Source organism: Helicoverpa armigera, chromosome 9 (genome assembly GCF_030705265.1).
Source record: "Helicoverpa armigera isolate CAAS_96S chromosome 9, ASM3070526v1, whole genome shotgun sequence".
Lineage (NCBI taxonomy): Eukaryota > Metazoa > Arthropoda > Insecta > Lepidoptera > Noctuidae > Helicoverpa > Helicoverpa armigera.
The window spans coordinates 1430923-1444656 of NC_087128.1; the positions used below are offsets into that span (position 1 = coordinate 1430923).

The following is a 13734-nucleotide window of genomic DNA, read 5'->3' on the forward strand; positions in this document are numbered from 1 at the left end:
TTTGCATGGGAAGTTTTTTGTGCTGGTCGGTCGCAGGTGGAATGAATAGCCGAAGAGATTCATGACGGCTTGAAATTGTTGATTGATTAACCATAAGTAAGAGATGCGAGCATATCGTAAATTGCTAATTGATTAATGCACTAATATCGGTGAACTAATTAGCACCTAATTGCTTTTTGATTCATGAAAGCCGCATAAGTAATCACCATCTTTGTTGTCATATTGTGATACTTATTTTCGTTGTCATCCGCGTAGGTACTAAGAAAACTATTACACGCACCATAATAGAAATAAAGCCTCAGGGTTGCTCTCAAGTTTCATCTACATCTGTGTCTGTGTCTGTCAGAAAGCATAACAAATAAACATTTGTATAATGATAGAAAAAAAACCTTATCACTTTCTAAACAAATATGTGCATAATCTAGATAAGTCTGAATACTATAGGTAGGTAAGTAAATTAATAGTGCCTGATAGCTGAACGGCCAATAAATCATGTAGGTGCGCGATGTTATCGGCGCGGGCGCACCTTATCATTCATCATGGATTTCGTAACTTTGGCGTTGAGATTGAAGAAAAGGCTTCCACTGTTCGTTATTTAAGATAATTCCATAATTGGTCGATTGGTAGCATTATTGGATAATTCAGTCACTTATCGGTTAATAGTGAAAGTGAGATTATATTTTAGGAATCTGCTTCGTGTTTCGTGCCTGCTATGTGTAGTACGGTATTAATTATTTGTCAGTTTAATTACAAGTATAGATGTAATAAAAATGTAATAAGTATCTCTTAAGCTGAGCTATTATAAGCGGCACTTAAAATAACCGTTAGAATTTAAGTAACTGTGTTAGAAGTCTAAAATAGACATCATTATGTAACATTTAAATTATTATTATTGTAGGAATGCTGGGCGTGGTAGCAATCATATTTTAATGTATTCTTGCTGAACAAAAACACCTACTAAGAGCAAAAAATAACTCATGGATGGATAGCCGTCAAGACTTATGTACATAAGTCAATAATGCAAAGTAGTATGTTGCCTCGAAGCTTATTACGTCACAATATGGCCTGACCATCCATGACGGAGAATTTAATATTTTTGTCTAAGCAGAAACCTGCCTAAAACAAAATAAACAAAAGGATAAAGTAATTAAATATACATGGATCTATCTTGTATCATGTATTTACGTCAAAGCCTCAGTCATCAATAGCATTACCTAAAAGCTTTTGTTTTTGCTCGCTATGGTTAAGTACCTAAATATTTTCCATATTGTTTGCAAAACCGCAAAATAATAAAATAAATCTCATTAGTGCTTGAGTCACGCCATAAAACCGGAGTTGTAACTAAACTATATACAGAAAGTGTTCCTGATGCAACTTTCTAGGCAGGCTGTATATCAAACGTTGTCTTTGCCACACCCGGGGGCAAAGACTTCACGATACAATATACACGTACATAGTTTTGGAGGCAAAGCTTACAAAATATTTAGCAATGGCGGATCATTTGCAACTTTACGACAAGATGTTACAACTAATTGGGTTTGGGTTTTACCTAGAAACTTATTAGAATTTCGTAAAGGCAGGGATTTATGAGCGCAAACATCTATTAGCACGCCTATCACTCGCTTAGCTTAGGTATAGACCTTATGTTCTTCAGATTTAATGACACTGAAAGTGTTGAGCCCGTCATCAACAAATGAGCAAACATCTCTCCGGACTTGGATTGAGTGTATGGAAGTTAAATAAAGGACTCACGCTCAAAAGACGCGCTTTAACAACACCTTTCACAGTAATATACTTACGGCACACAATTCTGAGTAGCAAGATAGTAAACTGTTGCACATCCTTTGATCAAATATGGCCACGCTCCGTCGGCTATCCTGAACAAAATTCCGCATTCTATAGCAAGCAGGGCGATGCATCTTATTATGCAACGTCAGTGGACGGCATAGCTTAGATGTGGAACGCAGGCAGCCGCTCGGAATGTCCAAGTTCATCCAACCTGCAGTTTCGCGAGCGTGACTGGAATGACGGAGCGAAAACCACATTCTTCATACTTTATACCTCAGTTTTACCAACAAACCATGTATGGGAATGCTAAGTTTTGCCGTATGGGGGAAATCGGACCAGCTTTTGTGGCAACTGCCAATGACTGCTGAAGGATGTGTACAAACTGTTACTATTCACTTGGATATAATAGAGTTTACTGTTTCCAGTCTTTTCAATGTTAGAAAGCATTATTGGAAAATAAACTTCATTCTTGCAAAATACCTACTCTTTAGGATGTTGCCTTCGGTAAACTTGAAATTATTTTACCTATCTCATTTGTATTGGTTCTGCACGTAAGTTTCTTCACTTGGCATATTTTTTCTAAAATTAGTCATCAAGGAAAACGTTTGGTTTGGTCATATAACATCCTCTAGATTTGCATAACGTTGTCGTTAATGTCTTTTGCATATGAGTTCTTAAACAATCACCAAACCATTTATTTAGTTCGCAATACATTGCAATAATTGCTGTCTAACAACATGTTCATAGTAGGTTACATTTTAGGGCTCTAAGTAACTAAAAACCTTGACATTTTAGATGCAACGAGTACGTATAGGTACGCAAATATGCAATTTATTTACATAGTTTCATCAAACATCTTTTTGTATCACTATTTATTTCATTTGTTTGATTTTCATTCTAATATCAGCATAAATAAGAATTTGAGACTGAATTCACTTCAGACTGTTCCGGCGATTTTGTAAGTCAGTGTCGAAATAAACTCAAAGCGCGATACAAATAAAGGACCATCATTTGTTCACCTTGAATTCAAAATATTTGACAACAAACAATATCAAGATTCGTTAAACAAAGTCCGTCAAGGTCTACGGTAAACATGTTTAGCTGTCAGTGAAGAGGAAAGCCGATACGCGGAAAAGTAGGGGAAAATCTAAGGACAGAGCCTTCTGCAACATGCTTAAGGAATTTTAACACAGCGCACTGGCTCATGCGAAAGCCGCACGATAAAAAAGTGAAGAAGGTGCAGCTTCAAGTGTTTAGAGACCTCAATAGCTGTATGTATAGGCAAAGAAACAAATCGTGAGACCTCAATTTTGGGATAGCGACAGGACGCCGATGATGATGATGAAACAGTGAAGACAGCTAGAAGAACGAACTTAGTTTAACAGTTTAGTAGTACTGTGTGACATTCATAAAAGTATTCCTAAAGTCTTTATTGATACTTAATGTACCGTAGCTGAATGCGTGCGCGCAATAAAAACATGAGCGAGTATTCGTGGAAATCCCTGCAGTAAAGATAAGAGTGGTGTTTGTGGGGCAATTTCAATAGGTTAAGTTAAAGTGAAAATTTTAGCAAGGTCCATTAACATGATTCAAGGATTTAATACCCAGAATAAAGCATCACCTACCTCAAAACAATAGGCTATGATAAATATTTGGAAGCCATGTGTCGAATTTGGACAATCAATCAATTTCGGAAAAAAATCTCTTTGCTTCCAACAGGTGACGTCTCACTCGCTAGATATGATAAATATTGCAGCAGTAGTGAAAGTATTTGCTGATTAACATGGGAAAGTATCAACCAATATTTTTAGTTCAGTTCAATCCTAAAATTCTTTATTGACGAATTCATCAAAATACTAAAGTGAGTAAAAAATTAGAACAATGAAAAGGTAAGAAAGTTATAGTTTGGATCTGAGAGGTAATGAGAGGTAGGTAGGATAAATACCTATGAATAATCCCAAATGAATAGAAAACACGTACAGCAAGAAGAAAGAATATACACATCTAAACAAATAATAGCATAAGTATGGGTTTCGTTTAGTATTTTCTCTTCAGAAATGTCATTGTTTGTATTAGACTAGACCAGGCATGTTACATAGCACCTTTCTACTGCATGTCTTATGACATGACTTCGCGGAAAAACTATGTGACTCATTATTTAAGTAAGTATTTACCAATTTGCGAGTAGGTTTCTAAAAGAAATTCTATTCTTACTACCTAGAGGTTTAGCACATTTTCAAAGGAGACCATGGAATAAAACGAATCCCGAGAATAAAGTTAAATGCAGGAATGCAAGACAGTTTAGGCGGAGTTCATACCTAAATATGGTTTGAACAATCATAACACTGAGTGTTAAAGTAAGGGCAGGCAAATGATACGTGAAAAAATGGACGGGTCGTGATTGTGATTAGTTAATGAATTTAGATAACATAAATAGTCATTAAAATTAGAAGGAGAGCTGTTTCAGCAAATTATGTCAATATATGTCTTTTGTAACCAAGGCCAATTTAATATAATAAGTAATGTTGTAGGTAACCAAGGCCAATTTACCACGTGGAAACCTAACTTAATTTTTAATATCCAGTTATTACACGTGCCTGTTAACTGAATTGTAATCTTTAATCTTTGAAATGTTTTCCAGCGCATGAGAATAAATGGCATTTGAAAAATTATAGCTATTGTTATGACATTCAATACTTTATCGATAACAATTGTTAAATGGTGTGCACATTTTGATAAGGATTTTGTAATCCAAGAGATGGGATGAAACGAACAAAATAACAACGAAGCTCTGAAGCCTCTGTTTTTATTTGATAAGTACCTTAATTCAACACAGACATAAATAATACTCCGAATAAAAAAATAACAGCATTTAACCCTGCTAACCTTAAAATACATCTTAATTTTATGGTTATTTAAGTCTATCATGAAAGAGATAGTATAGGTGATAATGATAAATCAAAACCTGATATAAAGTCATTAGCATAGATAGAGCAGGCTTCGTCTGATTAGATAACGCGGAAAGGTGCATCTCTAGCTTCTATACAAATAAGAACTAGACAGCTAGAGTAGACAGGTACAGATAATAAAACCTTTTTTAAAGATAGATCCTAAATAAAATTTGGAACAGAGCAAGAAAAAGTATTTACCAAAGTTAAGGAACTATATACATAAATAAAAGAGTAAAGTATTCATTATAGAATGTACCTGCGCGAAAGTAGAGAGACTTAATAAAATTAATAAACAAAATATATCCTTGCAGCATTTTGGTTTTACGGCGGCTAGCCACGAGGCTTATCAGCTGTAGTTTTCTTGTTACGGTTGTAAACTTCAAGGACATCCAGAACGAGGGTTTTGCTTTAATCAGATGATTCGCGTGGCCATACACATGGCTACTTGCCAGATTACAATAGCTCAGAATAGTGTAATAAATCAACTAAAAATAGGATTTCATTTAGTCCTTAATTAGTCTTGGAGTTGTGATAAGATTAGTCTTGAATAAGTTCTTTATTGGGAGTGTTGCCCAAACAGTCAAATACATATACCTATGCATCAATATAATCGGAAAGGTGTTAAATCGGCCCTTTGCACCATCGCACCGTTAGTCTCGGGTCAACAGCTCATAAGTAGGTATATTGACAGAGACAAACAAGTGTTAAGTCTACTTTCACGTGAAGAAAATTAAAATATCGACACAATGTTTGTACGCACATGTTTATTTCGGCCACAAAACTTGTAGGCCACATGGACCCACTTTACAGAATAGCCTTATAACCGTTGCTAACGAGACTCTGTTCGAATTCTAATTTGCAGTGTAACCGTGATGCGAATTGCACTTTCCTACCATAGCATAGAAATCTCATGTCGCGCTAATAATCTAGTATTCAGAATAGTTCACGGTTTCACGCAATGACTCACAGTTTGTACGCTGTAGGTCTGAAAATCGACACCTGAACAAACAAACTGTAGCGACGAAGTTAGAAAACCTACGTTCCATATGTTGCCAAATAAAATACTAAAACATGTTCACTATAAATATTTCTGAGCACATTTAAATATTCTCCAAAAAAATTAACGGTCCTGTCTGACATCATTAGTAAATAGAACTTACCGCGCGAAGCAATAACATAGATCCTTCACAAAGTTTGCACAAAACTGTTTACAAACAGTATCTATCCCTCTATCGCATAAATAAAGAGTAGATAATAACACAAGCACAGAACCAGGATCACACTTCACTATATCGAATGAGATATTTTGAATATCCAACGTCAACGTAGGAGTATGTCGCGCTTGTGCGCGGGCGCACCGTCTCCGCCGGACTGGCCGACAGGCTTTAATCGAAGGCTGTAGCTCTAGAGATGAGGACGCGAGACGTTTTGCGTAACCGATGCCGATTGGCTCCGAGCGATCGCTTTAATTTGTGACTCGATAAATTCGTATAATAGATTCGTTAATGGACAGCGAACGTCTGTTGTTCCGGACATATTTCTAACCATTATTGGAGTCATAAACTAGTTTCTGCATTTATTCTACATAGTAAAACTTTATTATAACTGTTTATGTAGGCTCAAAAAATATTCTTTTAGCCTAACAGTTTTCATGAATAATTTAGCAAGCTACCTATGAAGAATTACATTTTCTGCAGTAATGAACTTAGAAGCGCTTCATGATATCTACAATAGAATAATTTTTAGTAAATTTGTTCTTCTCTAACATGTTTTAAGGTTTCATTCTATTGAATGTGCAGCGGGGTCACGCAGTTATTCCAAATGATTGGAATTTGCTGACATTTCGATTCCAATTTCATGCTAGGTCTACATTTTCTTAATAACCATCCACAAAAAGTGTAGATATAATTTAGGTGATGAAACGGCAATTTAAGAATGCGGAATGTACGGGAGATAGCCGCTTTAATTTTTTTTACTACAAAGCCTGACAATTTTCAGAGTTACTTTCCAAAGTTCAAAGGTCCGCATAATCGATTTATTCCTAAATCTACCTATTCGTGTACGAGTAACTCTCTTGGTAAGTAAGTACTCCTACAAATAGCGGCTTACGTTATCACGGCGTCCTCGCACATCTGCAACACCTGCACACGAATATTATCAGCACACATTGTATGCAAACACTCATGCACTACTGAACTAAATACCAAGCAAGGACCAAGGAGATCTTATTGCTATACTGCATCCAAACTCTATACTCGACCAAATTTTTTCGGGCCTACTCAAATGTAGTGCAAAATCGTTTCGTAAGTATTCATTCGTCATACAATAAAGAATATAACTAAGCAATTGTTAACAATAAAAATTCAATTGAGCTCATCTCATTGTTTAAAATGACATGTGATTTAATAAAGTTATAACAAGTTGGCTCCTAACCCACAAGTGGAAATCCTTCAAGATTATACTCACCGCATCTTGTAACTACATAAGAATGTTAATGATATATTTGAATACTAAAAGAATTTTAATGACCGCTTATACTTTGGCACATGTCTAATAAATAACCTTGTATAATAGTTATTTTAAGTTAGCTTCACAATAGTAGCGATATAGACGTGTGAAGTTTTACAACTGAAAATATTTTTCAAGATATTCTCGTGATAGCGATCCTGAAAGATTCTTTGTAATTTTGTTTGGTTAACGAAACTTATATAAATAGATGAAGAAAGCTGAAAAAAATGCCTCTACATATTAGAGATCTAAATCGGCATGCAGTACCATTCAAATAAGAGTCTGCAAATCCAACTTACGGGTGTCACAACGCGTTCCAAATAAATTATCACCTACTGCAACACGACATGACACAATATTTACATTGTAAAACAATAATTTAGCGAGAAACCACACTGGCACACTCAAGTAGTGTAATCTAAAGAATTAAAGTCACGTCTGTCATAATGGCGACGTAGAAAGTCTCGCAACAACTGATAGCTAACAGACGTAATGACAAACAATCACTACTATTAGAGGGCGTCAACAAATACAATAAATATAACGCTGATGGTGATTCCCGTGATCATAAATACATACGTCTATTTATTTAACCATTAGATAGTGAAGACTGACGATGAACCATGTCTCATTTGTGTTCTAATGTGATAGGACCTCAGAATTGGGAATTGGATAAATGGAAAAACAGATATATTCTCATTTAACATAACTACTTCTGGAATTCCTCAAAGCAGTAAAATATTTGTTCAATCAAATTGTATGATGTTTATTCAATCTCATTGAGCGGATCATAAACTTTGAAACAATCCAACTATCAATAGAAAAAATGAAAAACAATTGAGATCTAAAGATAACACGAGTGTTCTATAACCATGTTTCATGCCTGTGTCACGGCTGACGTAGATACTGCAGCGCTAACGAAAGTTAGAGGTCAACAACATTTGGGTAATTGTTAGATAGGTACGATTTTGTGAATGAGTCGAATTGGAGCGAGCAGGCGTAGGTGTTGATCTTGGAACTAATGTGCTTCTAACAAATTGTGGACACGCCATGGTAGTCAATTGTGTTGGCGGTGTAAATTCACTATAGCTAAGAGACAACATTGTAGTGACTTTTTGGGCTGTATGTTAATTTGTCGAAGATAAAACCTGTTAAACAGTGAATACATTCATAAAATATCTTTTAAAGCGGATGCAGAATGAAATGTTCCGTCGATAGCCAGTTCTACAAAATCTCGCTAACAAGTAACAAACAAAATGGGCAATACCGAAGCCATAAAACCGGACGTTACAAATTTTGTTAATAATGGCGTGGAAAGTGCCAAATAAAAGTTCCCAGAGATGCTAGAATTAAATGTTATCTCATTTTAGATAATATAGCCAAAACAATGAACATACGACACTTATGCAATACACTCGTAACATCTGAGAACTGAGGACAAAGGTCTACACCGACGGATTAACTACTTATAGAGCAGTGGTTCTTAACCTTTTTGACATGAGGGACCACTTTGACCAAAGTTGTCTTGCCGGGGACCACCTCATCGGTTTACCTAAATTAGTACTAATTTCTTTAATATTTACCAAAAAAAAAAAAATGAATTTTTGGGTCAGCTTGGGTCAACTCAAAGCTAAACGCATGTTGGCAGTTGTGTAGGTAAGCAAATGCAAATAAAGAAAAACTTGCCAATGTAGTTTCCAAATGCGCGAGCGAAGCGAGCGCGAAATTTTTATCGGACTTTAACCAAATATTACGTAAAATGTAGCCCAAACGTACTTAACTTTTTGTTTGTTGACAAATTCAAAAATAAGGGCATATAGTCAGGGCCGCGCCGCCCCTGTGTGCGAAGTGTGCGGCGCACACAGGCGCCAAGACAATAGGGGCGCCGCGCCGCCACTGCCACCTAAATTATTTTTGTTACCTATATGATTGTTTTTTGTGGAGTATCGACAAGTAGGTACAATACGCGCAACATAGGCCTTGTAAACTACAAAACATGTATAACGCTTATTGAACAAGTCTCTCAATATTTAATGTTTATTATTATTCACGTTTATGGTTTCATTTTACGTTTAGGGTTTTAGTTTACATTCCTTACGAGCTCAACGTTAAAACGGCGGCAGTTCTTTGAACCAGAATAATACTACGAACCAGAATAATCCAAACTAATATTATAAATGCGAAAGTAACTCTGTCTGTCTGTCTGTCTGTCTTTCTGTCTGTCTGTCTGTCTTTCTGTCTGTCTGTCTGTCTTTTCTTCACGCCTAAACTACTGAACCGATTTGTGCGAAATTTGGTACAGACATAGTTTGAAACTTGAGAAAGGACATAGGATAGTTTTTATTACAAAAAAAAAAATTATTCCGGACATATAGCGCCATCTATTGGTCAAATCAAAAATCTGCTGGTAGTCACTATTCCACGCGAACGAAGTTGCGGGCAAAAGCTAGTTCTATATAAATAATACTACGATCCGTTGCGTGCGATACGTCCGTTGCGTACGATACCGACAAGTGGACGCTTAGCTTTAACAAACAATTTTAAAAAATTCGCGCTCGCTACGCTCGCGGCTGTTCACTTGTCAGTGCCTACCGTTCATTCTAAAACCCAAAGTCCCAAAACTCAAAAATTTTCGCGCTCGCTACGCTCGCGGCTGTTCGCTTGTCAGTATAGTTCTTTCTAACATGATTAGAGTACTTTTATGTCCCAAAAGTCAAAAATTTCGTAAAATGTAGCCCAAACGTACTTAACATTTTGTTTGCTGCCAAATGCAAAAATAAGAGCCATAGTGTAGTTTCTGAATACGCGAGCGAAGCGAGCGCGAAATTTTATCGGACTCAAACCAAATATTACGTAAAATTTAGCCCAAACGTACTGAACTTTTTGTTTGTTGACAAATGCCAAAATAAGGGCATATAGTTTCTGAATAGGCGAGCGAAGCGAGCGCGAAAATTTTGTCGGACTTCAACCAAATATTACGTAAAATTTGGCCCAAACGTTCTTAACTTTTTGTTTGTTAACAAATTCAAAAACAAAAGCGCGAAAAAGTTCTGAAAACGCGAGCGGAGCGAGCGCGAAATTTTAATGATTTTTTAAGACTCAAAACCAAAATTACGTAAAATGTAGCCCAAACATACATTTTCATGAATGGGGGGACTAGGTACGACACACCCGATATACGTCCATGCCAAAACCCCCGCTCGCAATTATAAGTCGACAAAAATTAAGTTAGATAACGTACAGCAACGTCGCGATAAGCTTCGCGGACCACATGGAATGCCTCCAGGGACCACCAGTGGTCCGCGGACCACCGGTTAAGAACCACTGTTATAGAGTAATAGTAATGTAGTAAAAATTGCTCACTCATGTAATTTTCTCACAAATATCCGTTTCGAAGACAGCTGATGATACGACTCTTGTACTTTCTAATTAAATAAATGATTTAGAAATAAAAGATAATTTTAGAAATTGAGATATGATCCCATCACTCGTAGTATCCCACGCTCGATGTCAAGATTGTCGAGTGTCGAGATTCTGTTACTGACATTTGAAGACAACTAACCGAAAATCGAAAAATAAGTGTTCTCTCTACAGCAAGAGTATTAATTATCTCAAGCCTTAATACCATTAAATATTTCGTAATCATAATAATACACTATCGGCCAACGATACCGCTAGCGATTGGAATGTAAGATATAACTTTTACTATTCCAATAGATGAGTGAAAAAAAAAACATTAGACTCTACTAAAACTTTGACCCTACTTACACAACGAGATCAAGTGGCAAGCCAAATACGGAAAGACATTAATCTTTATAGTTGTTACAAAAAAGGTTGTAATCCCATCAATACATGATGGATTGGTATTGAGTGAGACGCGGCAAGAAATGGCAAATGATAATAGAACAACAATCAGGTGTATTGGAAAGCGAAGCAAACTTGCACTGAAAGTGGTTTGTGATTGAGGAGTTTAGATAAAGTTATCGCCAATGTGAGTGTTGAGCTAAAGACCTCTGTGTCTGATGAGAGGTCCTAAGAGGAGAGTTAAAATAAAGCATGTTGATGAAAGTGCGATAAAGACATACAGGGGCGAGATATTCTAAACTTGGTAGTGCATTTTTATTACAAAATGTTGAGAATTCGGACGAAGAAGTTATGAAAGTAAGTCAGATAGCGTTGCATTATGTCTATCAGTATTAGTATTTCTACACAATTACATATATGAGCAATCAATAATCAGAAATATAGGAAGCACAACATTACACGATATTTTCAATACCAAATGAAAGTAAAACGAAAACTGTAAGGCAAGCCTTCTACAGCATTTACAATAAAAAAGTTCTTGTCAATCAATGTTGTGAAAGCAATAATATCGGATTCCATCGACTTAATAAAAAGTGAAACAATTGCGTCACAATTGGTTCCTCGTGCTTGGGAACCAGAGCTCCTGTCACTCATCTCTTATCTGATGTACGATCTTGAGGTTAACTTATATTCGTTGCTAAAACAAACACGAGATAATCCTCTGCGGAATTTGGATCCTGAGAATAAATTGCACAGCTAATATAGGAAGCTACTATTAGTGAGGGTTCTAAGATTTCAGATAAGCAATAATTCCGTTCAGATAAAGACTTGACATAAAAAAGCGCATGATATTAAGATGTGATAAGGCATGTTAAGGATAATTTAAAAGCTGTTACTGATCTCAGGCCAGGTAAATTCGTTATGTATTTATGATTGATAAAAACTTCATATCTAAGATGTAAATAATTTTGTGATCATTACTAATCAAGGAAATATTTTTCCTTGCAAATGCAAAAACCAAATCAGACACAAGGATTCTGTGAATAACAAAAATACGATACGTTAAAGCCTTAATTAAAGGTGGTTACCCAACAATGCGGTGTGACCAGTTTCCTTAAAATGTCATCGGTCCGCACTGGACCTGTTCGTCATACGCCAAACCGCATACAACTGATTGACTATAAGATGGAAATGTGAAAGAAGGAACTTCAGTATTATTTATTTATTGACAAGCCAGGTGTCAGAGTTCAAATGCAAATCGTGTAATAAGCATCATTTCAATAAACAGTCTTACTGGCTATAATAAGATTTAGTTAATAAACCCAAGGAGTTAGCCGTAAAACATGCTATACCACATTTTTGCCTACAAATCTATTTTTTTCTACCAATCCGCAGATCGAGTTTGTAACAAATGCTAAGTTTTTATGATTCATTCGGTAACGGGAGCGCTGTAACCGCGGTGGCCGAGTTCCTTTATTTTGTCTTGCAGCTTGGCACCAGTTGGCACGGTATCTACGTCATTGCACACACATACACAGATACTGTTGTTATTAAAGGACAGTCTTTCTTTTATTACTGCGTCGATCATTTCGGAGAGATGGGATGGTTTGGTACTTGGTATCTTTTATTTTTTAATGTAGGTACTTTGTTAAGCTACTCCTGATTACCCAGGCATCTAGACTTACTGGGCAATTAATCTTAAATGCCGCGAACGCTCTAGTGTAGTCAGTTCTCAATATCAAAAAACTGTTTCTAAGGAACTTCCAATAAAAGACAAAAATAACTTTTTCTAATTCTAAAAGATACATTAGCGAAGGATAAGTTATCCACTATAAACAAGAAGAGCTCGATCGTTCCCTCGTTAGGGCACATACCGTGTATCGTAATGGATTCTGTCGTTTACTTGGTGATTACTTGTAATAAATCAAATGTCCTGACACATACTCATACAAATCCACAAGCGTGTAATTACAGTTTCAATATTAATTGTTTTCGACTGTACGGTCGCTCATTATTGGATGAAACCGGCAAACACATCAAGAAGACGTACGTGAGATGTCCTTGAAAACAGACTTTATCGAGCCAAAATCGCAGTTGAGCTAATAGGTTTACAGAAAACACGCCACATCGGATTAGTTCGTGACTTCATTGTGGACAAACGGACGCTGAATACCGATAAGAAACACAGATAACGGGTTTTCCAAAACTAAGAGCGCCAATTGCACTCAAACAACTGGTATTTTTCAGGTTTAAGGAGCAAACAATTGTTATGCAAGCACTTTCACTAACCACCCTTGTGCAAACCTCTCTACGACTTTTACTCGTCAAGAGCTCGAAAAAAAAAATCGAAAGTACTCGTTTGATAGCAATGCTAAAAAGGTGATAATTAATATTAGTAATTCATACTAAGTTAGATCACGTACGCACACGTCATTCGTTGTTCGTGCGACGAGCGACGAATCATAATCAATCGTTTGAAATAAGAATGTCCTTGCGCAGGAGTCGAAAGCTAATGTTTGAGTGTATTTTGCAAGACAATGATCGTAACGCACGACAACGATGTCCTGAGCATACCTTATTTGTAGTTTGATGTGTTTAGTATTACTGAGCCAAGTGTTACGTGATAACTGTCTTCTTGCCACTTAAATGCGTTTTGTGTGTCGAGTTACATTTTGTATGGCGG

General features: G+C 36.3%; 1 protein-coding gene across 3 annotated transcripts in view; it reads right to left on the reverse strand.

Annotated features, from left to right (window-relative positions):
* Window positions 1-13734, reverse strand: part of Exn (Ephexin) — a 93457-nt gene that overhangs the window by 64333 nt on the left and 15390 nt on the right. The window contains exon 1 of one of the 3 annotated variants that reach the window (XM_064036294.1): window positions 5900-6144. The exons of the other annotated variants lie outside the window; for them this stretch is intronic. The gene's annotated coding sequence lies outside the window, so the exon portion shown is untranslated. Of the gene's footprint in view, window positions 1-5899; window positions 6145-13734 lie in introns of those variants that run through there. 3 annotated transcript variants of the gene reach the window in all.